Genomic DNA, 21,078 nt, shown 5'->3' on the forward strand with positions numbered 1-21,078 from the left:
TACAGTCCCATCTCCTTCGCCTGGTATTACCCACCCACCCAAAGCTTGTGTTCTGTCTTCGCTCATGTTCCCAGCATGCCTGTAAAATCCCTTTCGCAGGATGAGACACCCCATGTCCTTGTAGGTTGACCCAATAATTCATTGCCAGCTGCTGTCTCCTAATCTGCAATGGCATATCTCCCATCTCCACCTGTAATGCAGCCACTGGGGACATCCGAAACGCCCCACTACATATTCTGAGTCCTTGCCCCTGTATGACATCTAGCCTTTCCAGTGAGGTCCGGGCTGCCGAACCATATACTATACTGCCATAGTCTATTACAGATCAGATCAATGCAACATACATGGTCTTCAATGAGGAACGCCCATCCCCCCAAACCACACCTCAACCAGAGAGGAAAGGGAAGAGATCAAATCAAATCAAATGTTATTTGTCACATACACGTGTTTAGCAGATATTATAGCGGGTGTAGTGAAATACTTGTGCTTCTAGCTCCGACAGTGCAGTAATATCTAACAATTTCACAACATATACCCAATACACACAAAACTAGTAAGGAATGGGATATAAGAATATATACATATATGGACAAGCAATGACAGAGAGCGGCATGGACTAAGATACAGAATAATATTATAGAATAGAATGCAGTATATACATATGAGATGAGTAGTGCAAGATATGTAAACATTATTAAAGTGACTAGTGTTCCATTTCTTAAAGTGGCCAGTGATTTCAATAACCAGCAGCAGCCTCTAATGTGCTAGTGATGGCTATTTAACAGTCTGATGGCCTTGAGATAGAAGCTGTTTTTCATTCTCTCGGTCCCAGCTTTGATGCACCTGTACTGACCTCGCCTTCTGGATGATAGCGGGGTGAACAGGCAGTGGCTCGGGTGGTTGATGTCTTTGATTATCTTTTTTGGCCTTCCTGTGACATAGGGTGCTGTATGTGTCTTGGAGGGCGGGTAGTTTGCCCCCGGTAATGCGTTCGGCAGACCGCACCACCCTCTGGAGAGCCCTGCGGTTGTGGGTGGTACAGTTGCCGTACCAGGCGGTGATACAGCCTGACAGGATGCTCTCAATTGTGCATCTGTAAAAGTTTGAGGGTTTTAGGTGATAAGACAAATTTCTTCAGCCTCCTGAGGTTGAAGAGGCTCTGTTGCGCCTTCTTCACCACACTGTCTGCGTGGGTGGACCATTTCAGTTTGTCAGTGATGTGTACGCCAAGGAACTTGAAGCTTTTTACCTTCTCCACTGCGGTCCTGTCGATGTGGATAGGGGGGTGCACCCTCAGCTGTATCCTGAAGTCCACGATCATCTCCTTTGTTTTGTTGATGTTGAGTGAGAGGTTATTTTCCTGGCACCACACTCCCAGGGCCCTCACCTCCTCCCTGTAGGCGGTCTCGTCATTGTTGGTAGGGCCTAGGGCCAACTAGACAGAAAATCTGTCTCCCTCCAGCAGGTGGCGTTTTTTCGTTGTTTCTCCCACCATGCAAGAAGTGTTTGTATGGATTTCAATGACAGTGTCGCATTTAGTCAACAAAAAATGGTCACTAATTTTGTGGCACAGAGTCTCCGTGGATTATTCACGCAGCCAGAGACAGTAGCCGCAGCATCGCCCTTGTCAAATAAATAAACATGCAAGTTGCAACAGATTGGCTAGTGAAACGCACACTCGACACTCTGATAGCACCAGCAAACTGTCAATCAACACCAGGTCGGGTGAGCTGGCGAACAGATTGCTGATTTGCTGTACAGCTATAATCGGTTGCAGCGCAAAAGTCAAATTGTAAGGAGAGAGGATTGCCATGATAAATAAATATGCAGCTCCCAAATTTTTGGGGTGATCAATAATATTAACTGTTTACTTTACAAACTCACCACAAATGGGGCAACAATTACTAGCATAGACCTCCTGGCCTAACAATTGCTTGAAATTAATAATTTACTTATGAAGCTTGCATTTGGAATTTGTTGTTAAAGTCATTATTACTGTGGCGAAGACTCTTCACTTGTGCCGAACTCCCGCCGGTGGAGAGTGCTTTTTTTTCTCTTGTTGAAATGTTTAGTGTTGCTTACACACGTTTAAATGCATAGTGGGCGTGATGTTTATAGTGCACATGGACGTTCCCAAGACTCATGAGGTAGAAGTTATGTTTATTTAATTCATTGTATGGTTTCCTTTGTTAATATTTCCCGGATTAAGTCTGAGTTCGGAATGTATGTGTCCTATGTCTCTGTCATTTTTGTTGTGCATATTGTGCGTACTGGGAGAGCGCGCGCCTCAGTGCGCATAGAACGCTTTGGAGTCAGAACGTTGAATAAGAGACAATGATTGTATGTGTGGTGTTGAAATTTCATAAAAAATAATTATGTATAATTAAGTTTGTCATTCTTTTGTTTTTATATTATATTAATTCATACTACAGAATAGTAGGCTGATACACAGCCAATACAGTAGGTGGCGGCATGCATTTATAACATTTGTTTGCGGACCGCCATAATACCAAAGAAGAAGGTTGATCTGATCAGCTGGTCTCTGCAGATATTGGACTTTGCAAACAATGTAGCAAAAGTGCTGAATGTCCGCGATACTGAGGGGGGAAACAACGCCACTCTGACCACATCTATACCCGGCATCGTAGCGAGAATTCGTTGCCACGCAACATCACCGGCGTTGTCTAGTGTTGCTGTCAAATGCTATAGTAATAAACGGTGTTTTACCTAATTTTGTCGCTTTTCTTTCACATCGACATTGTGCGTTTACATTTCAGTGATGAGAAAGCGAAATAACTCTCTCACCGTGGAACATGACAACTCTACTACCAAAACATTGCTGGACACAAGACCGGATTTAAACTACTGTTACAAGAGAGGGAAAGTGGTTGACGAGCCTGGTGTCCAATTTCGCTCGGAATCTGACAAAACAACAGGCAGACGATTTAGACGGTAAGGCGTGTTTGCACCATTACGCTTGTTTACACTGAGCTGCACTAGGGTCGGAACGCAATTATGGTTACATTAAACAATTTATGCTTGATCCAAAAATGTGACTCGTTTCAGGAAACTAGGCGTATGTCGCACGTCACTACTTCACAGAAGAGGCATTTGAACTTAAACATACATTTTTCAAAATGCATTTTTTGGCAGAAATGCCTTCTGGAACATGTGAACTTCCATGTGCCTTAATAACAAACTTGTATTCCATGTGTAAATACAAATACAATTGTTAAATTACGAGCCTAGTTGGTTTAGCCACGGAAAAAGTCAGGAACCTTCCGGCTAGCCATGATTGGCTGAGATAATGGTTGGGCTGGACATGCTGGGAGATGAGTTTGGATTGGTCTGCCATGTAGCATGCTTATGTTTATAACGTGAGCTGCTCAGTATGTGTTGATAGTCCTTTCTACCGCGCAGTTTTTGAAATATATTACGTTAGCCATCGAGAACTACAAAAGTTTTGCTACTTTTCTCAACAACATTGATGCCCTCCAGTCACTGAAGGGCCCAACATTTTTATTAGTTACCTCTAGCCACTAAGGGTGCTATATTTGACCCATTTACAAGGATACTTTTCAAAGCTTCCTATACAGGTGAAATGGAAATGGAAATGTAAAACCACATAATGTGAAGTCAGTGACCCCCCCTCATCCATGCTACATTCATTAGAATTCCAGTTCACCACTTCCCTGATTTTATAGGCATATTTCTTGTGATAGGTCTAACTTTTAATACCTTCCTATCCATATGAGCTAAAGCTCTACAGACCAGGGCGGTGGGTTCCTTCAGCTCTCTTATCAAAGCTACACTTTGATTCTCTACAAATATTTTTCCTATTACAGCTTTCGATAATAATTCATGACATATAAATCTAAAAACACTTGAGGTTATGTCTCCCCGACCTCCCTCATCCATAGTAGGCTATACCCATTAGAATAGCATTTTTTTAATTTCACAGATTTTTAATGAATATTTCCTGTGATGGGTAAAAATTTGAATAGCTCACAGTCCGTATGAGCTATAGGTCAACATACAAAGTGTGGTGGGTTCCCTGATCACTCTTATCAAAGCTTCACCATTTACTTTGTTTAAAATTCCTCACCTTTTGATTTTCAAAAAATATTTTACCTAGTACCGTTTTAGATATTAATTCACGTACAGATAACATTTTCAATAGCTTCCACATCAAATTGCATATACATCTAAAACCACTTGAGTTTAGGTCTTTGACCTCCCTTGTCCATAGTACACCCATTAGAATTGCCATTTTACATGAATATTTCCTGTGATAGGTCTAATTTTCAATAGCTCACTGTTCATATGAGCTACAGCTATACAGGGTTCTTTGACCTCTCCCATAAAAGGTACACTTTTTATTTTTTTTAAATTCTTCCCCTTTTAATTTATACAAATATTTATCCTATTACAGCTGTGGTTATTAATTCACGTACAGATCAGATTTTCAATAGCTTCCAGTCCAAATTACACATACATCCAAAACCACTTGAGGTTAGGTCTTTGACCTTCTTGTCCATAGTACACCCATTAGAACTGCACACTTTTTTATTTCACTGTTTTTATGAATATTTATGGGAGGAATTTTGAAAAAGTAATTTGCTTTGATAATAGAGGTCAGGGAACACACCACACTTGGCTGTAGATTTATAGTATATGAAGCCATTAAAAATTATTATTAAGACTGGAAATATGCATTTATAATCAGGGAGCTTTAAAAATGGGAATTCTAATTTTATTTTTCACATGCGCTGAATACAACAGGTGTAGACTTTACTGTGAAATGCTTACTTACGAGGCCTTTCCCAACAATGCAGAATTAAAAAGCAAGAAAATTAACAAATAAAAAATTTAACAAAATTGTAACACAATAAAATAACAATAATGAGGCTATATACAAGGAGTACCGGTACCGAGTGAATGTGCTTGGGTAGATGAGTTGATTGAGGTAATATGTACATGTAGGTAGGGGTAAAAGTGACTAGGCAGTCAGGATAGATAATAAATAGAGTAGCAGCAGCATGTGTGAAAGTGTGTGTGTGGGGGGGGTCAATATGCATGTGTGTGTATGTGTGTGGTGGAGTCTCAGTGTAGTTTGTGAGTGTTTGGGTAGAGTCCAGTGAGTGTGCATAGAGCAAGTGCAAGAGAGTCGGTGCAAAAAAAGGGGTTCAATGCAAATAGTCCGGGTAGCCATTTGATTAACTGTTCAGCAGTCTTATGGCTTGGTGGTAGAAGCTGTTCAGGAGCCTTCTGGTCCCAGACTTGGCGCTTCGGTATTACTTGCCATGCGGTAGCAGAGAGAACCATCTATGACTTGGGTGGCTGGAGTCTTTGACAATTATTGGGCCGTACGCACTACCCTTTGTAGCTCCTTGCAGTCGAATGCCAAGCACTTGCCATACCAAGCGGTGATGCAGCCAGTAAAGATGCTCTCAGTGGTGCAGCTGTAAAACTTTTTGAGGATCTGAGGGCCCATGCCAAATCTTTTCAGCCCCAAATCCCTGCCTTATCTTAGCTCATTGGTCACCATAGCAACACCCACCCGTAGTATGCGCTCCAGCAGGTATATCTCACTGGTCATCCCAAAGCCAACACCTCCTTTGGCCGCCATTCCTTCCAGTTCTCTGCTGCAAATGACTGGAACGAACTGCAAACATCTCTGAAGCTGGAGACTTACCTCCCTCACTAACTTTAAGCATCAGTTGTCAGAGCACCTTACCGATCACTGCACCTGTACACAGCCCATCTGAAATTAGCCCACCCAACTACCTCATCCCCATATTGTTATTTATTTTGCTCATTTGCACCCCAGTATCTCTATTTGCACATAATCTCTTGCACATCTATCATTCCAGTGTTAATACTAATTGTAATTATTTTGCACTATGGCCTATTTATTGCCTTACCTCCATAACTTGCTACATTTGCACACACTGTATATATATTTTATGTTGTATTTTTGACTTTATGTTTTGTTTTACCCCATATGTAACTCTGTGTTGTTGTTTTTATCGCACTGCTTTGTTTTATCTTGGCTAGGTTGCAGTTGTAAATGAGAACTTGTTCTCAACTGGCTTACCTGGTTAAATAAAGGTGAAATAAAATAAATAAATAAATGAGTGGGAAGAGGTGTCGTCGTTCCCTCTTCACGACTGTGTTGGTGTGTTTGGACTATGATAGGTCCTTAGTGATGTGGACACCGAGTAACTTGAAGCTCTCAACCCGCTCCACTACAGCTCCGTCGATGTGAATGGGGGAGTGCTTGGCCTTCTGTTTCCTGTAGTCCACGATCAGCTCCTTTTGTCTTGCTGACGTTGAGGGAAGAGGTTGTTTTCCTGGCACCACACTGCCAGGTCTCAGACCTCCTCCCTGTAAGCTGTCCCGTTGTCGTCGGTGATCAGGCCTACCACCGTTGTGTCTTCGGCAAACTTAATGATGGTGTTGGAGTTGTGCGTGGCCACGCAGTATTGGGTGAACAGCGAATACAGGAGGGAACATCTGTGATTAGGGAAAGGGAATTCAGTGACTGCTATAAGTGATTTTAGCTCTCTAGGTCATGCAAGTAGGCAACAGTAGGCCTATTTCTGTTTTGTTAGATCGTATTTTTATATAAAATCCATAAATATTTGTATGTAATTGTTGTGGGAAAAACAAAGTTGGTTTAAGATCTCTAGATCATTTAATTGAGACAAAAATTTAGTTTTTCTGTAAACACCATGTTCAGCTGATTGCACTTTTAAGACTGTCCCTTAGCTGCGAGTGCATAATATTCCCCCATTGAGACCAACGTAAAGTCACTTTTTGAAACGGAATGGAGAAAAGAATGCTGTACCTTGCTCTCTATCATCATCTGATTCTTGATATATTAGCCAATATCCAAACTGTAAACAAATTTACTGTGGTCGATTTGTTGTTCAACGCAACGTGCCATTCCATAATGGCTGCGGTGGCTACTGCTAGCTAGCATGAAGACGAAAAGGGTAGTTTTCCGGGAAAATATTTTTCACCTAGTCAGCTCGGGCATTCGAACCAGCAACCTTTCTGTTACTGTCCCAACGCTCTTAACTGCTAGGCTACCTGCCGCCTGTATGGTTGCGATACGGTTCTAGAAACATAAAGCCCTTTATTTTCATATCACATCAAAATAATTAAACAAATGCAAAATACACACTGTTTTAATGGCTAATTAGCACAGGTGGTCCCTCTGTCTTCCGTAAACACCTGCTGTAATATGTAGATATGGTCGTGTGGGAACACTAACTCTAACCCTATAAAGGTGTGTATCAATTTAATGTTTTGCTTTTTGAAAATTGTTTCTCACTGATATGAAAGATAAGGTCCTTATGCTTCCAAAACCGTAATGAGAGTCTTGATCAAGGGCTAATCCCATCCCTGCATTGAGGTACGTTTTCCAACCCATATTCTGCGCTGGCTCCACGGTATCTTAATGTAACCATGATTGCGTTTCGACCCCAGTGCAGTTTAAACAAGCGTTAACGGTAGGGTCGGTATCTTCTGGCATGTTTGCACCATGGAAGTCTGATCAGCAACCTACACTTATCCAGTCAGTGAACTAATCTCATTACTGTGGTGGAAACTGTTTGGTTTAAGACTGTGGGGGTTCAATAATTCTAATTTGTATTTAGAAAACAAGACTTTAATTCAAACTTCCACTCCGGGCAGTTTAACATGAGGACATATTAATATTTCAAGATTTTTATCACTTGACACCCAAAGATTTGATTAGGCTATATGAGTGCCATTTGACTGTGAATACGTTTTGAGTCCTATGAAACTGTTATCTCTGGTTACACAAGTTTTACTTGATGACTGAAGTTCTCTTTTGTTAGTAACAGAACTGCTTTGGGTGGGGTGTAGAATGATGTATACTGAACAAAAATATAAACGCAACATGTAAAGTGTTGGTCCCATGTTTCATGAGCTGAAATAAAAGATCCCAGAAATTGTCCATATGCACAAAAATAGGATTTCTCTCCAATTTTGTGCAGAAATGTGTTTACATCCCTGTTAGTGAGAATTTCTCCTTTGCCAAGATAATCCATCCACCTGACAGGTGTGGCATATCAAGAAACTGGTTAAACAGCATGATCATTACACAGGTGCACCATGTGCTGGGGACAATAAAAGGCCATTCTAAAATATGCAGTTGCCACAGATGTCTCAAGTTTTGAGGGAGTGTGTAATTGGCATGCTGACTGCAGGAATGTCCACCAGAGCTGTTGCCAGATAATTGAATCTTAATTTCTCTACAATAAGCCATAATGTCATTTTAGAGAATTTGGCAGCATGTCCAACTGGCCTCACAACCGCAGACCATGTGAACCACGCCAGCCCAGGACCTCCACATCTGGCTTCTTCACCTGCGGGATCATCTGAGACCAGCCACCCGGACAGCTGATGAAACTGAGGAGTATTTCTGTCTGTAATAAAGCCCTTTTGTGGAGAAAAACTCATTCTGATTGTCTGGGCCTGGCTCCTCAGTGGGTGGGCCTGACTCCCAAGTGGGTGGGCCTATGCCCTCCCAGGCCCACCCATGGCTGCGCTCCTGCCTAGTCATGTGAAATCCATAGATTAGGGCCTAATTAATTTAATTCAATTGACTGATTTCCTTATATGAACTGTAACTCAGTAAAATCGTTGAAGTTGTTGCATGTTGCTTTTTATATTTTTGTACTAACATCTGTACTAACACGAAGACTTGAGAGGAAAATTACCTTCATTAAGTAAAAGCACATTACCTTGCTGGGAGTTTCTGATGAGAATAATTAGATACAGTAGGATAGATATAGTCCAACAATGTGATCTGTAGAGTTACTGGCATTTAAGTAACTAAGCTCAAAGTACATGGGTTGACCTTTTGTTAGTCCACTTGCATGAAGAGGTAGTATAAAATAAGGGGATTATAAAGTATTCACTTGGAAGACATACAGTGGGGGAAAAAAGTATTTAGTCAGCCACCAATTGTGCAAGTTCTCCCACTTAAAAAGATGAGAGGCCTGTAATTTTCATCATAGGTACACGTCAACTATGACAGACAAAATGAGTTTTTTTTTCTCCAGAAAATCACATTGTAGGATTTTTAATGAATTTGCAAATTATGGTGGAAAATAAGTATTTGGTCAATAACAAAAGTTTCTCAATACTTTGTTATATACCCTTTGTTGGCAATGACACAGGTCAAACGTTTTCTGTAGGTCTTCACAAGGTTTTCACACACTGTTGCTGCTATTTTGGCCCATTCCTCCATGCAGATCTCCTCTAGAGCAATGATGTTTTGGGGCTGTCGCTGGGCAACACAGACTTTCAACTCCCTCCAAAGATTTTCTATGGGGTTAAGATCTGGAGACTGGCTAGGCCACTCCAGGACCTTGAAATGCTTCTTACGAAGCCACTCCTTCGTTGCCCGGGCAGTGTGTTTGGGATCATTGTCATGCTGAAAGACCCAGCCACGTTTCATCTTCAATGCCCTTGCTGATGGAAGGAGGTTTTCACTCAAAATCTCACGATACATGGCCCCATTCATTCTTTCCTTTACACGGATCAGTCGTCCTGGTCCCTTTGCAGAAAAACAGCTCCAAAGCATGATGTTTCCACCCCATGCTTCACAGTAGGTATGGTGTTCTTTGGGTGCAACTCAGCATTCTTTGTCCTCCAAACACGACGAGTTGAGTTTTTACCAAAAAGTTCTATTTTGGTTTCATCTGACCATATGACATTCTCCCAATCCTCTTCTGGATCATCCAAATGCACTCTAGCAAACTTCAGACGGGCCTGGACATGTACTGGCTTAAGCAGGGGGACATGTCTGGCACTGCAGGATTTGAGTCCCTGGCGGCGTAGTGTGTTACTGATGGTAGGCTTTGTTACTTTGGTCCCAGCTCTCTGCAGGTCATTCACTAGGTCCCCCCGTGTGGTTCTGGGATTTTTGCTCACCGTTCTTGTGATCATTTTGACCCCACGGGGTGAGATCTTGCGTGGAGCCCCAGATCGAGGGAGATTATCAGTGGTCTTGTATGTCTTCCACTTCCTAATAATTGCTCCCACAGTTGATTTACATTTTACATTTACATTTACGTCATTTAGCAGACGCTCTTATCCAGAGCGACTTACAAATTGATTTCTTCAAACCAAGCTGCTTACCTATTGCAGATTCAGTCTTCCCAGCCTGGTGCAGGTCTACCATTTTGTTTCTGGTGTCCTTTGACAGCTCTTTGGTCTTGGCCATAGTGGAGTTTGGAGTGTGACTGTTTGAGGTTGTGGACAGGTGTCTTTTATACTGATAACGAGTGGACGACAGAGGAGCCTCTTAAAGAAGTTGTTACAGGTCTGTGAGAGCCAGAAATCTTGCTTGTTTGTAGGTGACCAAATACTTATTTTCCACCATAATTTGCAAATAAATTCATAAAAAATCCTACAATGTGATTTTCTCAATTAGTCTGTCATAGTTGACGTGTACCTATGATGAAAATTACAGGCCTCTCTCATCTTTTTAAGTGGGAGAACTTGCACAATTGGTGGCTGACTAAATAATTTCCCCCCCCACTGTATAGGCAATAACTTAAGTAAGACAAAGCACAATTATCAGTATAAAAACAGCCCTGTGCCTATGGTTAGGACCTACATAAAGCTGTCCCAACAGCAGAGCTTTCTTTTCAGCACCATGGAGTGAATCCTTACCACTGCTAAACCTGGCTATCAGCGGAGTAACATAAGTTGTATGGACTCACTCTGTGTGCAATAATAGTGTTTAACATGATTTTGGAATGACTACCTCATCTCTGTACCCCACACATACAATTTCAAACACCGATTCAACCACAAAGACCAGGGAGGTTTTCCAATGCCTCTCAATGGGTAAAAAACAGACATTGAATGTCCCTTTGAGCATGGTGAAGTTATTAATTACACTTTGGATGGTGTATCAATACACCCAGTCACTACAAAGATACAGGCGTCCTTCCTAACTCAGTTGCCGGAGAGGAAGGAAACTGCTCAGGGATTTCACCATGAGGCCAATGGTGACATTAAAACTGTTACAGAGTTTAATGGCTGTGATGGTCGAAAACTGAGGATGGATCAACAACATTGTAGTTACTCCACAATACTAACTTAATTGACAGAGGGAAAAGAAGGAAACCTGTACAGAATACAAATATTCCAAAACATGCATCCTGTTTGCAAAAAGGCACTAAAGTAATATTGCAAAAAATGTGGCAAAGCAATTCACTTTTTGTCCTGAATACAAAGTGTTATGTTTGTGGCAAATCTATTAAATCTAACACATTACTGAGTAACACTCTCCATATTTCCAAGCAAAATGATGGCTGCATCATGTTATGGGTATGCTTGTAATCGTTAAGGACTGGTGGAGTTTTTCTGGATAAAAAAGAAACTGAATGAAGCTAAGCACAGGCAAAATCCTAGAGGAAAACCTGGTTGTCTGCTTTCCACCAGACACTGGGAGATGCATTGACAATAACCTAAAGCACAAGGCAGTGGCGATTTTAGCATGTACATATTGGTGGGGCAAACTCCCCAAAAATGTTTTAGATGCATGCCTGCAAAGCCATTACACAACACAACACAACACAACACTAAACAATACATTAATTGCACTATAACGGTGAAAATGGGACACACAAACTGTTAGGGCCTATATAAAGCTGTCCCAACAGCAGAGTCCCAACAGCAGTCCCAACACCTTACCACTGCTACACCAGGCTATCAGCAGAGCCTTGTCTGGCAGCAAAACAGTTAATTCAGCCTAATTTACTGCCTTTAAAAAAAACATATCTGATATGGCTGACTTGCTTAAACAAATGTGGTTTCTACTGACAATTGAGATTTACAAACTATGGTATAAGGGGACGACGAGTGGATAAGAGGCAATCCGTAATTTCGATTAAGACATTAATGATCGAACTAGGACGGACGTAGTCAATATAACTATTTGTTCAGCACTTTTGAAATGTACAGTGACATAATTCAGAACATGGGTCATTCTTAAAGTATTCTCCCTGTACACCAAGTCAGAACTGTAGGATAAATAAAGGAGGCATATACAGTAAGCAGACAATGAAAGCTCTTACAATATCCGATAATGACATTTCTCTAAAACAGGCTTTAGGCTACATGTGCATCACTAACAGCTTACTACACAACATACACTTAGTATTACTTTCTTAGCTACAGTATACAGTTAAAGTTTTTCACTATTCCTGACATTTTTCCTAGTAAAGATTTCCTGTCTTAGGTCAGTTAGGATCACCACTTTATTTTAAGAATATGAAATGTCAGAATAATATATAATAGTTTTTCTTTCTTTCATCACATTCCCAGTGGGTCAGAAGTTTACATACACTCAATTAGTATTTGGTAGCATTGCCTTTAAATTGTTTAACTTGGGTCAAACGGTAGCCTTCCACAAGCTTCCCACAATAAGTTGGGTGAATTTTGGACCATTCCTCCTGACAGAGCTGGTGTAACTGAGTCAGGTTTGTAGGCCTCCTTGCTCGCACACGCTTTTTCAGTTCTGCCCACAAATGTTCTATAGGATTGAGGTCAGGGCTTTGTGATGGCCACTCCAATACCTTGACTTTGTTGTCCTTAAGCCATTTTGCCACAACTTTGGAAGTATGCTTCGGGTCATTGTCCATTTGGAAGACCCATTTGCGACCAAGCTTTAACTTCCTGACTGATGTCTTGAGATGTTGCTTCAACATATCCACATAATTTTCCTTCCTCATGATGCCATCTATTTTGTGAAGTGCACCAGTCCCTCCTGCAGCAAAGCACCCCCACAGCATGATGCTGCCACCCCCGTGCTTCACGGTTGGGATGGTGTTCTTCGGCTTGCAAGCAACCCCCTTTTTCCTCCAAACATAACAATGGTCATTATGGCCAAACAGTTCTATGTTTGTTTCATCAGACCAGAGGACATTTCTCCAAAAAGTACGATCTTTGTCCCCATGTGCAGTTGCAAACCGTAGTCTGGCTTTTTTATGCCGGTTTTGGAGCAGTGGCTTCTTCCTTGCTGAGCGGCCTTTCAGGTTATGTCGATATAGGACTCGTTTTACTGTGGATATAGATACTTTTGTACCTGTTTCCTCCAGCATCTTCACAAGGTCATTTGCTGTTGTTCTGGGATTGATTTGCACTTTTCGAACCAAAGTACATTCATCTCTAGGAGACAGAATGCATCTCCTTCCTGAGCGGTATGACAGCTGCGTGGTCCCATGGTGTTTATACTTGCGTACTATTGTTTGTACAGATGAACGTGGTACCTTCAGGCGTTTGGAAATTGCTCCCAAGGATGAACCAGACTTGTGGAGGTCTACACATTTTTTTCTGAGTTCTTGGCTGATTTCTTTTGATTTTCCCATGATATCAAGCAAAGAGGCACTGAGTTTGAAGGTAGGCCTTGAAATACATCCACAGGTACACCTCCAATTGACTCAATTTATGTCAATTAGCCTATCAGAAGCTTCTAAAGCCATGACATCATTTTCTGGAATTTTCCAAGCTGTTTAAAGGCACAGTCAACTTAGTGTATGTAAACTTCTGACCCACTGGAATTGTGATACAGTGAATTATAAGTGAAATAATATGTCAGTAAACAATTGTTGGAAATATTACTTGTGTCATGCACAAAGTAGATATCCTAACCGACTTGCCAAAACTATAGTTTCAACCACTCCACTAAATTTGTGGAGTGGTTGAAAAACAAGTTTTAATGACTCCAACCTACAGTGAGGGAAAAAAGTATTTGATACCCTGCTGATTTTGTACGTTTGCCCACTGTCAAAGAAATGATCAGTCTATAATTTTAATGGTAGGTTTATTTGAACAGTGAGAGACAGAATAACTACAACAAAAATCCAGAAAAACGCATGTCAAAAATGTTATAAATTGATTTGCATTTTTATGAGGGAAATAAGTATTTGACCCCCTCTCAATCAGAAAGATTTCTGGCTCCCAGGTGTCTTTTATACAGGTAACAAACTGAGATTAGGAGCACACTCTTAAAGGGAGTGCTCCTAATCTCAGTTTGTTACCTGTATAAAAGACACCTGTCCACAGAAGCAATCAATCAATCAGATTCCAAACTCTCCACCATTGCCAAGACCAAAGAGCTCTCCAAGGATGTCAGGGACAAGATTGTAGACCTACACAAGGCTGGAATGGGCTACAAGACCATCGCCAAGCAGCTTAGTGAGAAGGTGACAACAGTTGGTGCGATTATTCGCAAATGGAAGAAACATAAAAGAACTGTCAATCTCCCTTGGCCTGGGGCTCCATGCAAGATCTCTCCTCGTGGAGTTGCAATGATCATGAGAACGGTGAGGAATCATCCCAGAACTACATAGGAGGATCTTGTCAATGATCTCAAGGCAGCTGGGACCATAGTCACCAAGAAAACAATTGGTAACGCACTACGCCGTGAAGGACTGAAATCCTGCAGCGCTCGCAAGGTCCCCCTGCTCAAGAAAGCACATATACATGCCCGTCTGAAGTTTGCCAATGAACATCTGAATGATTCAAAGGAGAACTGGGTGAAAGTGCATCAACTCAACTCGCCGTGTTTGGAGGAGGAGGAATGCTGCCTATGACCCCAAGAACACCATCCCCACCAACAAACATGGAGGTGGAAACATTATGCCTTGGGGTTGTTTTTCTGCTAAGGGGACATGACAACTTCACCGCATCAAAGGGACGATGGACAGGGCCATGTACCGTCAAATCTTGGGTGAGAACCTCCTTCCCTCAGCCAGGGCATTGAAAATGGGTTGTGGATGGGTATTCCAGCATGACAATGACCCAAAACACACGGCCAAGGCAACAAAGGAGTGGCTCAAGAAGAAGCACATTAAGGTCCTGAAGTGAACTAGCCAGTCTCCAGACCTTAATCCCATAGAAAATCTGTGGAGGGAGCTGAAGGTTAGAGTTGCCAAACATCAGCCTCGAAACCTTAATGACTTGGAGAAGATCTGCAAAGAGGAGTGGGACAAAATCCCTCCTGAGATGTGTGCAAACCTGGTGGCCAACTACAAGAAACGTCTGACCTCTGTGATTGCCAACAAGGGTTTTGCCACCAAGTACTAAGTAATGTTTTGCAGAGGGGTCAAATGCTTATTTCCCTCATTAAAATGCAAATCAATTTATAACATTTTTGACATGCGTTTTTCTGGATTTTTTTGTTGTTATTCTGTCTCTCACTGTTCAAATAAACCTACCATTAAAATTATAGACTGATCATTTCTTTGTCAGTGGGCAAACATACGAAATCAGCAGGGGATCAAATACTTTTTTCCCTCACTGTAGATAGCCGGGAGATGGGCCTGGCTCGAGGCTAGCTCAAGGCTAACTGGTACATCGGGAAGTGGTGATTAGCCAACAACAGCCATTCGGTTGCATCTAGCTAGTTGCGATGGTCCGGTGTTAAGGTCCAGTGATTCAGTGATTCCGGCAGAAAATCCGATATGCTCTGGGTCAATAGCACGCTGTGCAGACTGGCCGATAATTGTCCAGGCTAGAGCTGGCTTGTAGGTAGTGCAGGCCACGGACAGTGGTGAAGACCGCTAACGGTGGCTAATACCAAGTAGCTAGTTAGCTGGCTAGCTGGCTAGTTTCAGCCATACGTTCTTGATAAAAATAAAGAAATAATAGAATCCGTTCCACATTGGGTGAGCCAAATACATTACACAGTGACTTCCAGTTTCCACTTGGTGCTCCTCTCGACACTTCACTCTTTTACCTGTACCCCAGGTACAGGCTTCCCAGGAACACTCTGTTTCCTTCTGTCTACCTATTTGGCTTATTGAGGTATCATTTGTTGTACGTGTCATAGTCTATTCCCACAGCTGCAATTTATCAAGATTACTTCACAGTTTTTGTCCCTTTGTGTTTTTGTCTCAATTTGACAGATTTTAAATTGTCTACTATGCTAGCTACTGCTGCTGCCCTGATATAGTGCATTTACTTGTCCAATAACCACTTGAAACAAAGCTCTTGCAGATCCAATTCCTTTATTTTGTTTGCTCATTACAACAATTTACCTTTTGTCATTTTTAGCATTTCAGTTCCACAACCTTTGGTCCAATTTGGCAGCTAATGCTCCAGTTCTTAATCAAACTATTAGGCTAAATTTAGGGATTTACTCTGCATAAATGAGCACCACAGGCAACTCCTTTGCCAGTTCCTTTGCCTATTTAGCTATGGTGGTCTCTCTTTGCCTTGAAGTCTCAGCCAGCAAGTTAAGTGACCTGGGCATCATACTGCAGGATGGACTGCACCATAATGTTCTTGTCATCTTCGCACTGTTTTTGCAGACTAAGCAGGGACTAGCTGCACAGCAGTACAGGGCTGTTGGGTGGTGCAGAACTATGTGCAGTCACCCTTAAGTGAAACTCACCAGAAGCGGACGGGCAAAGCAAGCAGATCGAGTTGGGTGGAAAGGACGGGACAGGCAGCTGGATAGTTCATATCTCCAATCATCTTTGCTGTTTACGATGTTGTCTTTCCATAAGTGGTTGAATTGGTCTAATTTAGCATGCATGGTAAAGCCTCAACCCGTAGCTACTTCTTCAGATTCAAATGAGATCGAAAAAAGTGAGACAAAAAATGTTTTGTGTGACTACAGCGCCAGCGATGAAACACACAAATAGAGACACGTTCTAATTGAGCGAGGCGTCAAAGCGAACAACCCACCCTCCCGGCTTTAGTTGGGTCACATAATTCAAAACAATGCATTCTAAAATAAATCACGCACGCTCACCATTGGTGAGTGTAGGCCTTAAGTGAGCTGACCTTTACTAATGCACATGAATAACTCCTCCCACCACCACCACTAGCTGACATGTATTCCAAACCTTCATGTTGCAGAGTGCACACGCATGACATCAACCCCAAGTAATTTCAGTCACTCTTTGCCAGCAACTTTAATGGGTCCTCCAGGCTTGTAGTTGGGTCATGATCTGTCTTGAAGGAACCTCACATGCAAGGATGACAAGTGTGAATGTTCTGTGTCCATAACTCTCCGAAGGGAAACCGTGCTAAGCACCCAGTTTCAAGTTTGGTGAGCGGTCATGAAGTCAAAAACTTGCGTCAACGCATTCAGTATCGTCTTGCCCATAGCACGGTGGCATTAATTGCACAATTCTGCTTAAAACCCAAATATATGATTAGCTTATAGGGGAGCACAGTGCACATGTACTCTGACCCTGTAGTTGCCTCAGATTATGTCTGACTGCCAGCAAGATGTCCTAGCCAATAAAGTTATGCCCTATTATTTGTTTTGAAACAGGGCTGTTTGTGCTCTGGCTAAGGAGATCAATTATTTTGGTCTGATTGGCCCTGTAAGAGGCTGCTCAGGCTCAAGCGGCCGCTGCTGGAAACGGCTGTGTCATGGCTGTTATTTCAGGATTCCTCCTGCCCTCCTGAAAGCTCCCCCATTGCTAGCAAGGGATCTCTCTCTCTCCCTCTCTCTCTCTCTTTGTGTGTGTGGGTGTGTGACGCTCATCACTGAGGCTCATTTTTAGAAGCCTTATTGGGAACATCATGGCCAGCTCTCTCGTGGGCTGAAGTAGCGGGTATTATCTCCGCTAATGCATATTCTCAAGAGGTTGAGACAAAAGTTCAGCCTGCATGGTATCAATGATGGAGAACAAGCTATGAAGGAAAAATCCTGGCGTTTTGGTTCAGGTACAGCAAACTAGCGCAAAATAATATTGTGATATTGTCAAAATGATACGATATATCGTCAAAAATAATATCCCGATATGTAACTGTCACCATTTAACCCTGCTTCTCCTGCAGCTGCAGTTTATGTACAGGAGAAGTCAAAGGGTCGCAGTGTTGTAGTTTGTAGTCCATATTCTGATGTGAGCACCCTTTTGAACTGCACCTGGCTGCATTTGAACCTGAAATCCAGTGGGAGAAAAAAAAATCATATTTATATTATTTTGGTCCTCGGAGAGCACTTTGGTTATACCTAACCCCTGAATGTCTCATGCTCTGGTCCTAGGGCCCTAGCCTGTTCTGTTTCAGTCCAACCAGACAGGGTGGCATTGACACTGCTCAAAGCCTCTTCTCAAACTCCCATGTCAGACTACATTAGTTATCTCCTGCCTGATTGGCCCTACTCTGGCAGCCATGGCTCTGTCAAGGTCCTGGCTGTTACACTGTCACCTTAGACAGGGGCAGGAGGAAGGGAAGCCCTCTGCAGGGAGCCTTGGCTAAGCAGCCCAGACCACCGAATGGACTACTCTCTTCTGGATGAATAGTTGAATGATAGTTGAAATTAATCATATCAATTTAGTGATTTTTCAACCACACAGCCATGGTATTGTCCACCTGTTTAACATGGATGACAAAGGTTGATTGAAGTCCTCATGAATCTCTGCCAAGCATATGACAATTGTGATCTAATGCAATGTCGCTTCACCTCATCATGTCCACCAGGCTGTAATCAGGTCCATATGGCAGCAAGCCCCTCCGCTAAGCTAAATGCATTAGCTGGCCGCCAGGCGTTAGCTGGGCAGGTGTTCTGTCCTGCTGGCTTGTTGCTCCTCTGTTATTCAACAGTGCCTCCCCTGCTGTTCTGCCTGTTTCCACCCTGTGCAGGTATGATACCTGTTTGCGTAACAATTCAGTCAAGGGCCATCTCAACATGTAAATAGCTGATATTATGAAGCACGTTTTTAAGACTGCCAAAGCAATTAGTCTTCACCCCACTGATGTCCTTGGTTCAACTGGAGCTCTGTCTGCAGAACCTACTCCATCAGAAAACTCGGGGCCTCACGTGCCCGTGAAAATAGACCACCATCTGTTTGGTTGGCATGACCAGTGCACTGCTTGTTCTGAACAAAGCCAGAGTGCTGTCCGCCTTGTCAAAACTGGTCAGCCTCGCGCTCTAGTTGGCTGAACATGCAGCTGCCACAGTGTTCAAAACTCAGCTTATTTGTTTCATTATCTGTTTAGAAGGATGTTGGGCATTTTCTCTTATCTCCCTCTGGTATACACTACCGGTCAAAAGTTTTAGAACACCTACTCATTCAAGGGTTTTTCTTTATTTTTATTATTTTCTACATTTTCTAGAATAATAGTGAAGACATCAAAACTATGAAATAACACATATGGAATCATGTAGTAACCAAAAAAGTGTTAAACAAATCAAAATATATTTTATATTTGAGTTTCTTCAAATAGCAACCCTTTGCCTTGATGACAGCTTTGCACACACTTTGCATTCTCTCAACCAGATTCATGAGGTAGTCACCTGGAATGCATTTCAATTAACAGGTGTGCCTTCTTAAAAGTTAATGCGTTTGAGCCAATCAGTTGTGTTGTGACAAGGTAGGGGGGGTATACAGAAGATAGCCTTATTTAGTAAAAGACCAAGTCCATATTATGGCAAGAACAGCTCAAATAAGCAAAGAGAAACCAGGCTCTGTCGTAGCCGGCCGCGACCGGGAGACCCATGGGGTTGCGCACAATTGGCCCAGCGTCGTCCAGGGTAGGGGAGGGAATGGCCGGCAGGGATGTAGCTCAGTTGGTAGACCATGGCGTTTGCAACGCCAGGGTTGTGGGTTCGATTCCCACGGGGGGCCAGTATGAAAAATAAAATAAAAATATAATGTAAGTCGCTCTGGATAAGAGCGTCTGCTAAATGACTCAAAAAGTTTTTTTAAAAATGTAAAAGGAACGACAGTCCATCATTACTTTAAGACATAAAGGTCAGTCAATCTGGAAAATGTCAAGAAAGTTTCTTGAAGTGCAGTCACAAAAACCATCAAGCACTATGATAAAACTGGCTCTCATGAGGACCGCCACAGGAATGGAAGACCCATTGTTACCTCTGCTGCAGAGGATAAATAAGAGTTACCAGCCTCAGAACTTGCAGCCCAAATAAATGCTTCACAGATGTGCATGTGTAGTTCCCACCATAAAGCATGGAGGAGGAGGTCTTATGCTGTAGGGGTGCTTTGCTGGTGACACTGTCTGTGATTTATTTAGAATTCAAGGCACACTTAACCAGTATGGTTACCACAGCATTCTGCAGTGATATGCCATCCCATCTGGTTTGGGCTTAGTGGGACTATCATTTGTTTTTCAATAGGACAATGACCCAACACAACTCCAGGCTGTGTAAGGGCTATTTTACCAAGAAGGAGAGTGATTGGTGTGCTGCATCAGATGACCTGGCCTCCACAATCCCCCGACCTCAACCAAATTGAGATGGTTTGGGATGAGTCGGACTGCAGAGTGAAGGAAAAGCAGCCAACATGTGCTCAGCATATGTGGGAATTCCTTCAAGACTGTTGGAAAAGCATTCCAGGTGAAGCTGGTTGAGAGAATGCCAAGAGTGTGCAAAGCTGTCATCAAGGCAAAGAGTGGCTATTTGAAGAATATAAAATATAAAATCCATTTTGATTTGTTTAACACTTTTTTGGTTACTACATGATTCCATATGTGTTATTTCATAGTTTTGATGTCTTCAGTATTATTCTACAACCTAGAAAATTGTAAAAATAAAGAAAAACCCTTGAATGAGTAGGTTTTCTAAAACTTTTGACCGGTAGTGTATGTACTGGTATGCACACTCACACAAGTGTGACATACTATTGTAAGATGCTGACTGTCTATGGTGTATCTTTGTGCTGACTCGTATGCACAAGAGGCATTAAACCATGCACATGACAGTCACAAAGCAATTGTCATGTTATTGAGAAGGTGGCGACCGGCAAGGGTTAGTTGCATGCATCAACCAATGGTTGCGTGCCACGTCATCGACTGTGGAGTCCAGCACCAGATTGCTGTAACGTGGTTAGCTGATACGTAAAATGCGGGGGATTGGATGGAGACATGTGGGGCTGGGGGGAATGGGATGGGGAGTTTATAGTTTATTTTTCTTTACATACCAATTTTACTCTTACAAAATCCTGTCTGTTCTCTGTATGTTCTTCTTACTTAGTTTTTATTTTGAGTGGCAGCCCACAGGTACATGTAATATAAACTGAATATATCAATTGAAATTGATAT

General features: G+C 42.2%; 1 pseudogene across 1 annotated transcript in view; it reads left to right on the forward strand.

Annotated features, from left to right (window-relative positions):
• The first annotated feature begins 2,508 nt into the window (after positions 1–2,508).
• The window catches only part of LOC311132661 (lysophosphatidylserine lipase ABHD12-like), a 59,654-nt pseudogene continuing 41,084 nt past the window's right edge, over positions 2,509–21,078 (forward strand). The window contains exon 1 of the transcript XR_014615197.1: positions 2,509–2,952. The product of XR_014615197.1 is annotated as a lysophosphatidylserine lipase ABHD12-like (transcript). The remainder of the gene's footprint in view (positions 2,953–21,078) is intronic.

This window comes from Coregonus lavaretus (assembly GCF_964263955.1).
Source record: "Coregonus lavaretus genome assembly, chromosome: 1".
Taxonomy (NCBI): Eukaryota; Metazoa; Chordata; class Actinopteri; order Salmoniformes; family Salmonidae; genus Coregonus; species Coregonus lavaretus.